At 39.4% G+C, this 13,670-nt stretch overlaps 1 protein-coding gene across 1 annotated transcript in view; it reads left to right on the top strand.

Moving 5' to 3' along the window:
* Window positions 1–262: 262 nt before the first annotated feature.
* Window positions 263–13,670, top strand: part of LOC115224441 (SMC5-SMC6 complex localization factor protein 1-like) — a 92,890-nt gene continuing 79,482 nt past the window's right edge. Inside the window, exon 1 of the mRNA XM_029795344.2 lies at window positions 263–355. The gene's annotated coding sequence lies outside the window, so the exon portion shown is untranslated. The remainder of the gene's footprint in view (window positions 356–13,670) is intronic.

Genomic DNA, 13,670 nt, shown 5'->3' with positions numbered 1-13,670 from the left:
AGATAAACAACTCGTGTCAGCCACCACTATACGACCGTACTAACCGCGTCTTTCCGATATTTCTCTGGTATTTCAAACACTTTACTTTATAGACTCACCTTCTCTTCTCTTCTCACTTTTTTATAACAACAACAACGACAAAAACAACAACAATTTCACCAGCAACAACAATAACAGTCTGCTATAAAGAAATATTCTTCAATACAATATCCATCATCATCATCACCAATTTAAGTGGAAGAGGAGCGAAAAATAGAAGACATGGTTTGTTCTGCTGCATTCTCTGTCTGTATTAATTGAGAAGTCGGACAATTTCATAGAACATTACCACCGAAAAAATGTCAAATTTTTTCAGGTAAGAAAATGAAGCAAAAAGGTGTTTGTTCCTTTTTTCTCTCTCTATCCACATACGTTTTTTTTTCATCAATGCATTTCTTATTAATTACTCAAAAGCCGCTTCCTTCTTCTTCTTATCTTATAATATTATTTATGTTTTGCTGTTTATGTCCGCATTATATATATATATAAAACGGTCATTTATATATATAATATTGTAACAAAAATTATCTGCGCTATTATTATAGCTTAATTGTCCACACTATATAGCATAATTGTGTGCATATAGTATAAAATAATTGTATATATACACACTGTACAATAATTATATACACACCGTAAAAATAATTCATTAACAAACTTGGTATTTTATTTTTTGGTCGACTTTGCCTTTCATCCTTTCGAGGTCGATAAATTAAGTACCAGTTACGCACTGGGGGTCGATGTAATCGACTTGATACCTATGTCTGTCCTTGTTTGTCCCCCTCTATGTTTAGCCCCTTAGGGTTAATAAAGAAATAGGTATTTTATTTTTTGGTCGACTTTGCCTTTCATCCTTTCGGGGTCGATAAATTAAGTACCAGTTACGCACTGGGGGTCGATGTAATCGACTTGATACCTATGTCTGTCCTTGTTTGTCCCCTTCTATGTTTTAACCCCTTGTGGTTAATAAAGAAATAGGTATTTTATTTTTTGGTTGTGGTGGTGGTGGTGGGTCTTGTCGCAGTATCATTATTTTTCCATTTTTCTTCCTAATTTTTCCCTCTTCTTTCTCTGGGAAGAAATGCTTGATATATTTGGAGGGGTTATTTTCGAAACTAATATTACTTGTCCCATTATTTGTTGCTTCCTTACAACAGTGGAACTAAGTCAAAGAAACGAAACCAACAAGGTAACCTCCATGTAGTTGCTTGAAGAAAAATAAAAAAAAACCCAGCCAAATCTCCGCCGACCCGGCTGTCTTTATACAAGACATTCATTTTCCTTAGACATATTATCCAATATGTTTGAAAACAAGACGGTGTGGTTATCGAACGAAGCATATCTGATCATAGGTCGGTTTGTTTAGCCTCATATCAGCCGATATGAGGCCAGACGACAACATACATACATACATATATATATATGTATATGTATACACGCATCTCAAATCGTTCAACAAATAAATAGCCAAATAAATAGTGGTCGATAAAAGAAGTGCACCTAATAATTGAAATGAGATCTGGTCGACAGGGAACTCTTTAAAGGTGCCCCAGCATGACCGCTAATTCAATGACTAGAACCAATAATTACAAGCAACTATGCCATTATAATACACAGACACACACACATGCGCGCGCGCGTGTGTGCGTATAGTAGAGTATTATATATATATATATATATATGTATATATATATGTGTATATATAATTTTAAAAAAAATAAATGTACCTCGTTTAAAGCCTTTGAAATATTTAGTTACGCCCCTTTACGCTCTGAGTTCAAATTCTCCCAGGTCAATTCCTATGGCTTTTTTTAGGGGGCTGCTCAACTAACGTAGCAGTCAAAATACAAGAGTTCAACTTAATTCTGTTATACAATTTTCCCCCCTGCCGCTCTGTGCCTTGAGTCTCTTTTTTTAATTTTTTTGTTTTTATAGAAGCGCTATTACTAATGTAAACAACATACTATTCCTAATATTATCCAATGTGGTACAGAAGCGATATTTTTTTTAGAAAATTTGGAGTGGTTGTGTGCTGTTCGAAAAACCACTAAGGTGTGGTTATTGAACAGACTACTACTGCTGCTGCTGCTACTACTACTATTATTATTATTTGTTTATTAAAAGGTTGTCGGATGTGATTCAAAGGAACTTTGGCTTCTACTTTTAGCATTCGGGAGAGACACAGCCGTAGCAATATTCACTTTGGAATTTTCACCTGTGTGTATGTGTGTGTTTGTGTTAACCAGCAAAAGTTACAAAAGTCAGCTTCATGTATGGCGCTCAACAAATGTTGGCTATATACATGTGTGTGTGTTATTAGTGTGCATGTGTGTATATATATATATATATATGTGTGTGTGTGTGTGTATATATTATATATATATATATATAAAATATTTGGGAAGAGTTTTTGATAAAGCCTATAAAAACTCACCAGTTATAGCCTATATTTCTCTTCATTTCTCTTCCAATTCACTGCATGCGTGTAATACACACACACACACATATATATATATATCTCAATCATCATCGTTCAACGTCTGTTTTCCATGCTGGCATGGGTTGGACAGTTGAACAGGAGCTGGCTAACCGGGAGGAGCTGACCAGACTCCAATTGTCTCTTGTGCCATGGTTTCTATGGCTGGATGTCCTTCCTGACGCCAACCACTTTACAAAAGTGCACTGGATGCATATCACGTGCCACCAGCGCACGAGTGCATTTTATGCGCCACTGGTACTTGTAAAGGACAAGCCTGTATGTCTCGAAAGCAGTGATTTTACTTGATGTGTTTTCTTAAGTATAGCAAAACACAATTCCGTGTCCCTTGTCATTTCCCCAGTGACGCCTGGCATCCTTTCTCACGTGCAACCAAACGCATACCCTCCATCAGACACCTACCATATTCTGAGCGCCTTCTTTCCCTGGGCTTGGATTCACTGAAGCTCCGGCGTCTGGCGACGGACTTGGTAAACACCCACAAAGTTATCAACCACCTCACCAACAACAACACTGAACACCTTTTTGATCTCCATGTGTCTAACACGTGGACATGCCTACAAAGTCAGAAAACAATACAGCTCCCATGACTTTCGGAAACATTTTTTCACGCTCAGAGTTGCTGAAGCATGGAATAAACTGCCTGCGTCAGTTGTTGACTGCCATAACACAGCATCCTTTAAGGCCCTCATGCTTTCCGAAATCCGCCGAAACTACACCTTTAGATGAGTTGTAGTGCACCTGAGCACTGTACACAATTATTATTATTATTATTATTATTATTATTATTACTTCCTGGGTTTACCTGCTTCCACAGGTTTCCTCCACAATTAGAACCCAGCCCTTCTTTACACAGCTGTCCTCATCGATATGCATCACATTACCCAAACCAGTGCAGTCTTCTCTCTTGCACACAACATCTGATGCCTCTTATACTTAGTTTTCTTCACAAATCACTTACACTCTGTTGCGTGTGCACACTGACATTACCCATCCAGTGGAACATGCTAGATTTATTTATTTCTTTCGAGCCTTCACAAGTCTTCTCGTAGTCAGTCCAAATTACACCACCATGTAGCATAGCTGTACTTACACAGGTATCATACAATCTGCCTTTCACTCTGAGGGAGAAGCCCTTAGTTACCGACGAAAGTAGAAGCTCTCTGAACTTTGCCCAGCCTGTTCTTATTCTCGCAGCTACCCTTTCAGAACTTCCTCCTCCACTGCTAACTTGGTTGCCTAGGTAACAGAAGCTATTTAGAGCATTTGAGGGAGTCTACACACACACACACACACAAACGTTTAATGTTAATCATCATCATCATCGTTTAATGTCCGCTTTCCATGCTAGCATGGGTTGGACGATTTTACTGAGGACTGGCGAACCAGATGGCTGCACCAGGCTCCAATCTGATCTGGCTGAGTTTCTACAGCTGGATGCCCTTCCTAAGGCCTACCACTCCAAGATTGTAGTGGGTGCTTTTATGTGCCAGTGGCACGTGGGCCAGTCTGGCGATACTGGCAACGGCCACATTCAAATGGTGTTTTTTACATGCCACCTGCACAGGAGTCAGTCCAGCAGCTCTGGCAATGACCTCGTTCGAATGTTTTGTTCATGTGACACCGGCACAAGTGCCAAGTAAGGCAACGATCACGCTCAAATGGTGCTTTTTACGTGTCTGAATAAAGAGTACTCAATAACATGACAGAGATTAATATTTTATTTTCATCAAGCATCAGGTCAGTTCCACTTGTGAGTGTACAGGATCTTCAGCCATAATTTGCGTGAAGATCCCATGCACCAACAGGTGAAACTCAGAGTAACAAGAGACTGACTTGACGAAAATGATATTCACACACACAAACATTATTTTGGTCAACGCCACTTCATATTCGAGGCTCCGTTGATGCTATGTTTTTTAGGCACTCGGCTATGTGTTCACTGCGTCTTATAACAGAACTATCTGTAAGCTAATGAAATTCAGAAGTGTGCCAGTGTAAAAAGCACCATTCGAGCGTGATCGTTACCTGCATCGCCTTACTGGCACGTGAAAAACATTTGAGCAAGGTCGTTGCCAGTGCCGTTGTCAAGTGTTACCATCATATGAGTGGTGACAATTTTTCCTGATCTTCCCTGAAAACATGTTCAGCCATGGGAAATATTAACAAGTGAGCGCTGGTGGCAAGAAGGGTATCCATCTGCAGGAGATCAGCCTCAGCCAACTCCATTTGACGCCTGCAACCATGGAAAAGTGTTCATTAAAGTTGATGGTGATGTGTATAGAGACAATACACACACGTCATCACCATCCTTTAACGTTTGTTTTCCATGCTGGCATGGGTTGGACAGCTTGACCAGAGCTGGCAAGCTTGTGAGGTGCACCTCTAATTTCATTTAGTGGGCTTCAACTGCTGGATGCACTTCCTTATGTCACCATATCTATATAGAGATATACATATATGTGTGTATGTATGTATATTATATATATATATTATGGCTGCCCCCTCGTTATCGAGTACGGCCATTGCATGAAGCTTAACTGTTACTGGTGCTGTGATCGAATGTGACTTTTTAGCTCAGCTAAAAATCTATAATGTCTTGTACAAAATTGACAACTAAGACCTTTACTGGTAATAGCCGGCTGTAGTTGTAACTGGGCTTCATGTACCTTTGCATGTCGTTTAAGTCCTCCTGCTGAATTACACTCTCTTCCACATGCCCGACAGTTATGATTAGTATGGTGTGTTACACCACCACCAGTGGCCAGGTTGTCACTCATATATATATATATATCAGATCGCCATGTTGATTCGCTAGCCTCTGCACGCATTTTTTTTCTCTCCTCGTTTCTTTCTGTGTTTCTTTTCTGTGTATCTTTCTGTTGAAGAGCAGAGGCTCGAAATGTAAAAGACTTGTTTTATTTATATTCCTGAGCGCCACACTAATACAATTGTTTGTTTGTATTCCACCTGCCTTCGTCTTTTGTTTATTTTCATAAAGCTTCCCGTTATATATATATATATATATATATATATATATATATACATACACACACATACATACATACATATAAAATTAAGATTCAGTTGAATCAGGTAATTAAATTGTGGCACTGAGCTAGTTCGGTATAGTCCGCACATATACTCCTACTCAGATGATAATTTAATTCATTTATAAATCCATTGTGGAATGGTTTTATCATGACCACCATAACTATATTTAAGAAAGGCCTTATGAACTTTATATATCAAAGCACCCTATTATTAGGTTTAAGTTTAATTTCTATTCTTTTCCTATATATTGATCTAAAATTCTTTTCTAAATTTGATATAATAAATTTGCTAAGTTATGAATTACTACATCCCGTATCCCTCAATTCTAATTCCCACCCTTAGAGATTATTTTTACCTCTTTTGTTTTTTCTCTATATTTCCCTTTTATTTGGTAATCTAAATAAGTACTAGCCACCCCTATCCTTCCTTCATGCAAGTTATCACCTCTTCCCCATCAGTCATCCTCTCACTAGCAGCCCTGAGACCTATCTTTTTATGTAGATGATGATGATGATCATCGTTTAAAATCCGCTTTCCATGCTAGCATGGGTTGGACGATTTGACTGAGGACTGGTGAACCAGATGGCTGCACCAGCCTTCAATCTGATCTGGCAGAGTTTCTACAGCTGGATGCCCTTCCTAACGCCAACCACTCCGAGAGTGTAGTGGGTGCTTTTACGTGCCACCGGCACAAGGGCCAGTCAGGCTGTACTGGCAACGGCCACGCTCAAATGGTGTTTTTTTACATGCCACCTGCACAGGAGCCAGTCCAGCGGCACTAGCAAGCTAGATATATGGTTCCAGTAAAATAAGGGTCTGATATTAATTTCTCTCAATAGATTTAATTCTAAATGGTTGATATTAATTTCTCTAAATGGTTGTAGACTATATGCCACATAAAATCTTATGATTAAAAATTTTTTAAGATAACTACCTCCCCTTTCTAATATCTTGTCACCCTACTATTTTCCTCAGCTACCCTCTAAATTATAATAGGTTGAATAAGATATGCATTATTCTCTAAATTCATTCTACCATAAATATAACATAAGGAAACAATGTAATTATTTTGGTTTCTAGTACCGATATAAATTTGCTAAAAATGGCTTATCCTTTATATTGGAAATCTATATATGGTCATCTACATATGACGAAAGTGGTTTCCTTCAAATTGATGTAATGTTTTCATTGATCAACTAAATAGAACCGCTTGAAACAGCCGTAATGCATTGGTACTTGGACATCCTTGTTACTTATTTGTATATATATAAGACGGCGGATAGTACTAAGCAAAGAGGCAATGGTCAGCATGAGCAGGGTCTGGAAAAGTAGAGACATCAGACTCGCTACCAAATGCAGATTGGTGAATGCAATTGTCTTCCCAATAGCAACATTTGGATGCGAGACCTGGACACTAAAGAAAGCTGACCAGAAGAGAATTAATGCATTTGAGCTTTGGTGTTGGAGAAGACTTTTACGGATTCCATGGACAGCGAGGCTCACCAATGGAGAAGTTCTTAAGCAGATCAGGCCGAAAATGTCGCTAGAAGCTAGGATCACCAAGCATAGATTGGCATATTTTGGTCATATTATGCGGAGAAAATCCCTGGAGAAGGACATCATGCTCGGAATGGTCAGTGGCAAGAGAGGAAGAGGCCGAACAAGAACCCGCTGGCTTGACACCAAGAGTGATACCGGAATGGACATAGCCAATCTGAAAGAAGCGGCCCAGGATAGAACTGACTGGAGGACACTGATCCATCGAGTAACCGAGAGTCGACCTCGACTGAGCGGATAGATAGATAGATAGATAAATGTATATATATAAATAAGTGCAGGAGTGGCTGTGTGATTAGTAGCTTGCTTAGCAACCACGATTCCTGGTTCAGTCCCACTGTGTGGCACCTTGGGCAGGTGTCTTCTACCATAGCCTCAGGCCAACCAAAGCTTTGTGAGTGGATTTGGTAGATGGAAACTGAAAGAAGCCTGTCATATATGTTTATATTTATTTATGTGTGTGTGTGTTAGCGTCTGTATTTACCTCCACCACCACCACCACTACCATTGCTTGACAATTGATGTTTGTGTTTGCGCCCCCACCCCCATAACATAGCAGTTTGGCAGAAGACACTGACAGAATAAGCAGCAGGCTTACAAAGAATAAGTCCAGGGGTCAATTTCTCCGACTGAAAGGTGGTGTTCCAGCATGGCCACAGTCAAATGACTGAAACAAGTAAAAGAGTAAGATATGTTTGTGTCTGTGTTTGTCCCCCCCCCCCCCACCATCACTTGATAGCTGATGTTGGTGTGTTTACGTCCCTGTAACTTAGCGGTTCAGCAAAAGAGACTGGTAGAATAAGTACTACATTTACAAAGAATAAGTCCTGGGGTCAATTTCTTCAACTAAAAACCCTTCAAGGCAGTGCCCCAGCATGGCCCCAATCAAATGACTGAAGCAAATAAAAGAACATACATAACACATTCTTTTGGATTTATATATACACTAGCAGTATCGCCCGGCGTTGTTCGGGTTTGTAAGGGAAATAACTATATAAGCATTTTTAGAGAGTTACTTCCCTTATAGATGCCAATTCGGGCTTTCTTAGCCATTTCTGTTTTGGTGTCTTCAAGCCATGAAGTCGTTGTTCTAAAAGAACGCTGGTCTCCTTGACAACGGTTTACAACGTTGATTTCCTTACACTCCCTTCCCCACAGCTTCACGAGGGAGGGAAGAAGGGGGAGAAGCAACACAGGTGCAGGTGTGACCGTGGACGCCAACTCCGCCACCATCGACACACGAAAAATTATGCATTAAAATGGAATAAAAAATGATGTTAAATTATTTTTAAAATCGTAGACTCATCGTAGACGTGCGCTAATACTCAGACGGGCTCGATATGAATCACGACTATAAGATACCCGAATTTGGTTAAACTGCACCGCAAAATGTGGGAGTAGTTAGGAATCTAAATCGAAGGGGACAGACACTCACACAACTGCAGTTTTATATATATAGATATGTATAGATTTTATATCCATAACATAGATTTATATATGTGCGTAACCGCTATATGTGCATAACCTTTATATCCATAACATAGATTTATATATGTGCATAACCTCTATATATATAGATTTATAAATATTTAATTATAGATTTATATATACATATATCGCTATATAGATTTATATACATATAACACATGTATATAGATTTATATATATATAACACATATATAGGCGCAGGAGTGGCTGTGTGGTAAGTAGCTTGGGCAAGTGTCTTCTACTATAGCCTCGGGCCAACCAAAGCCTTGTGAGTGGATTTGGTAGACAGAAACTGAAAGAAGCCTGTCGTATATATATATGTGTGTATATATATATGTGTGTGTGTGTATGTTTGTGTGTCTGTGTTTGTCCCCCTAGCATTGCTTGACAACCGATGTTGGTGTGTTTATGTCCCCGTCAGTTAGTGGTTTGGCAAAAGAGACCGATAGAATAAGTACTAGGCTTACAAAGAATAAGTCCCGGGGTCGATTTGCTCGATTAAAGGCAGTGCTCCAGCATGGCTGCAGTCAAATGACTGAAACAAGTAAAAGAGTAAAGAGTATATAAATTTATATATATGCATAACACTTATGTATCTATCTATCTCTCACATGTATATAAAGATTTATATACACCGTATGTTCATTTACAGGAAACGTTTTGAATATGGATATAAAAGCTCCGATTCTATTATGCTAGCTACAGCACAATAATGCCAATTGGCAATATCAGTTTTTGGGGGTCAGACTGAATCGTACCAATATAAGGTAGGGCAATAAATCTTTCCGTCTCTCTATAAATATGCAGGGTGTCCCAAAAGTCACTGATGGATTTCAATTTTTAATAACTTCCTTAACTTTACAAATAGATGCATGAAATTTTGATACAATATAAAAGACATAATGGAAATTAATATGCACAAGTGAAATTTTGCAACACTGCTGCATCACATATGAAAAATGACATTGCTTAACCCTTTAGCATTCAGATTATTCAATCAAACATAATGCCTATTGATTCCCATTGATTTGAATTAATCATGCATTATCTCATATCTTCAAGATCTTCATGATGTAATTACTTAATGTAGAATAACATTGTAGGGTAGGTGTGAGAGCCTGGATCTGGTCAGTTTGAACATAAAACAGATTAACTATTTTGGCCGGATATGGCCGGTTTAAATACTAATTTTCAGCTTTGCATGCCCGTACGCTTTCCAAAACTTGCACTGTACTATAACACTCACGAGAGTTTCAGACCCCACTTCTGATTTCTCTATTGATGTTCTCCTTCAGTTGCACCAGGGTCTCCAGTTTGTTGACGTAAATCCTCTCTTTCAGGTGTCCATGATTGAGGCCTTTTTGCACCCAGCCAATTCAAAGTAGACCTCAGACATGGTTCCAGCAAAATGGGGCAACTGCTCATACCACAAGAGAAACAATGCAGTTGTTACGGCAGTGCTTTGGAGAGAGAATAATCTCCCACTACAGCAATGTCGACTGGCCTTCATGTTCCCCAAACTTGACGAGCCCAGGTTTATTCTTGTGGGGATACCTGGAAGAGAGGGTTTATACCAACAAACTGGAAACCCTGGTACAACTTAAGGAACACATCATCATCGTTTAACGTCCGTTTTCCGTGCTAGCACGGGTTGGACGGTTCGACCGGGGTCTGGAAAGCCAGGAGGCTGCACCAGGCTCCAGTCTGATCTGGCAGTGTTTCTACAGCTGGATGCCCTTCCTAACGCCAGCCACTCCGTGAGTGTAGTGGGTGTTTTTTATGTGCCACCGGCACAGAAGCCAGTCAGGGCGGCGCTGGCATCGGCCACGATCGGTTGGTGCTTTTTACATGCCACCGGCACAGAAGCCAGTCAAGGCGGCGCTGGCATCGGCCACGTTTGGGTGGTGCTTTTTACGTGCCACCGGCACAGGTATCATGACTACTATTTCCATTTGATATTTATTTCGATGTTCATGTACTTGACTCAATAGGTCTCCTCAAGCACAGCAGATTGTTCTGAAATCCACGGTACTTTGAATGGGCCGGGGCTATGCGGAACTGGTGCAGGAAGCAGCCCGGGTCTTTGCTGTCACAGCATATCTCCAACAATAGAGAAATCAGAGAAGTGAAGTCTGAAACTCTTGAGGATGTCATGGTGCAAGTTTTGGAAAGAGCACAGGTGTGCAAAGCTGAAATTGGTTGCCATTTAAGCAATGTCATTTTGCATATGTGATGTAGAGGTGTTGCAAAATTTGACTTGTGCATATTAATTTCCATTATGTCCTTTATATTGTATCAATATTTCATGTATAGTAGAGGCATGTGTCTTAGTGGTTAGGGTGTTGGACTCATGATCATAAAATTGTGGTTTCAATTCTTGGACCGAGCAATGCATTGTGTTCTTGGGCAAAACACTTCATTTTGCATTGCTCCAATTCACTCAGCTGTCAAAAATGAGTAGTCCTGCTCCAGACTGGCGTCTCATCCAAGTGGGGAATATATATATGCCATGAAACTGGCCCTTATGAATTGGTGTGACTCAGGAAGGAATCTTTACCTTTACTTTATATATATATATAATGTATGTGTGTATTTTGTGTGTCAGTGTGTCACCCCCACCATTGCTTGACAACTGATGTTGGTGTGTTTGCGTCCCTTGTAACTTAGCAGTTTGGCAAAGGAGATGATAGAATAAGTCCTGGGGTCGATTTCTTTGACTAAAGCCCTTTAAGGTGGTGCTCCAGCGTGGCCGAGGTCAGATTAGTGAAACAAGTAAAACAGTAAAAGAATACGTGCATACAAATATATATATATATTTATATATAGGCGCAGGAGTGGCTGTGTGGTAAGTAGCTTGCTTACCAACCACGTGGTTCCAGGTTCAGTCCCACTGCATGGCACCTTGGGCAAGTGTCTTCTACTATAGCCTTGGGCCGACCAAAGTGGATTTGGTAGACGGAAACTGAAAGAAGCCTGTATATATATACATGTGTATATATATATATATATATATATATATATATATATATATATATATATATATATATATATATATATATATGTGTATCTGTGTTTGTCCCCCTCAACATCACTTGACAACTGATACTGGTGTGTTTACGTCCCCGTAACTTAGCTGTTTGGCAAAAGAGACTGATAGAATAAGTACTAGGCTTACGAAGAATAAGTCCTGGGATTGATTTGCTTGACTAAAGGTGGTGCTCCGGCATGGCCGCAGTCAAGTGACTGAAACAAGTAAAAGAATATATTATATAATGAGAATTTACATAAGACGAAGGCGGGTGTGTAAACAACAAATAGATGTATTAGTTTAATGCTCAGGAAATGAAAAAGTCTTACGTTTCGAGCCTATAGAAAAGGTTTAGTGGCTAGCGATCTATCATGACAAAATACATACATTTATACATGTGTATAGACGTGCATTTATATATGTATATAGATATATACAAACATATGTATATAGCTTTGTATGTACATACACACATGATATAAAAGACTTGTAAAGTTTTTGTCAGAGGTGACTCAGATTGTTGTGAATGCTCAAATTGGTATGCCACTGAATTTCCGGTTTGAACTGCTGTTGAAGATGTGATTTTGTGACTGCCTTTCTGAAGTGGCTAGAAGTGGCTTCCCTTTGAGTCAGTAGGTATAGATTAAAGCAGAAAAGAAAAGGCAAACAGGTTAAGGTAAAAGGATTAGGTATATCTAAACCTTTATCTGAACCTTTTATTATTAAATGTCCTTGTCAAATTGTGCTAAACTGTTTGGCTTTTCTTTTCTGCTTTAATCTATACATGTAGACATATATGTACCTACATATATTTATATTGATTTATATAACTAAGGATAAGATCGTTATTTAAAATACTGATCTTATCAGGTGGCTAGCATGGGAATAAAAACCTCAAAGGTAATATAATTAATTATTAAAATTATAATTAAGGGTATCTAAGAGATACTACCACGCTAGAAATAGCAGCCAAAACTTGACTCATTAAATGTTCATACAGCACCAGGAGATAAGACAGACAAAATAAACTAGCAAACTAGGTTCACAGTTATTCAACTATCTCTTTTGCATTTGTATATTAACAGTTCAGATCTTAATTATGAAAAAATATGAAACCATTATTCTATGCTAGTTTAATTAATTTTGTCAAGCTTTTATTTTCAGTTTGTAAGGTAGAAATTTAAATGTAATAAAATGTTTTAGGTGAAATTTAAAGTGCCTTCATGATAACTGTAAACCCACTTTTGGGCCAACCTGCATATATATATATATATATATATATATATATATATATATATATATATATATATATATATATATGGAGGCGCAATGGCCTAGTGGTTAGGGCAGCGGACTCGCGGTCGCAGGATCCCGTTTTCGATTCCCAGACCGGGCGTTGTGAGAGTTTATTGAGTGAAAACACCTAAAAAACTCCACGAGGCTCCGGCAGGGTGTGGTGATCCCTGCTGTACCCTTTCACCACTCTTTCTACCACTCTTTCTTCTGTTGGCCTGCTCGCTTAGCCAGCGGGGTGGCGTCATTCAAAGGCTAAAACAATGCGGAAGCATTGTGACCAGCGATGTGTAACAACAACTGATGGTCTGGTTGGTCATGTGATCACATGATATATATATATATACAAACGCACAGGCGGGCAGCTGAAGACCTGGGCAACGACGATAAAGGAGGACCTTTCCAAACTCTCAGGTCCGCAGGTGGTCGGTCTGCACAGATGGAACTGCAAATGGCTCGCTATCTCCAGTGACCTCGCACAGGACCGTCGAGCGTGGGCCACCATGGTTCGTGATGCCGTCAGGACCAGAGAAGAAGCTGGCTCAACCTGCCCTGGGTGAACGCCGCCACAAGTACAAGTAAGAACAAAAGCTTGCGAGTAGATTTGGAAGATGGAAACTGAGAGAACCCCTCATATATATACAAATATCTATGTGCCTGCGTTTGATCCTCAACTCTGCTTGAAAACCAGTGTTGGTTTGTTTACGACTTGCA

This window comes from Octopus sinensis, linkage group LG25 (assembly GCF_006345805.1).
Source record: "Octopus sinensis linkage group LG25, ASM634580v1, whole genome shotgun sequence".
Taxonomy (NCBI): Eukaryota; Metazoa; Mollusca; class Cephalopoda; order Octopoda; family Octopodidae; genus Octopus; species Octopus sinensis.
The sequence above is the reverse complement of the archived record's forward strand: the minus strand, read 5'-3'. Positions and strand labels throughout refer to the sequence as shown.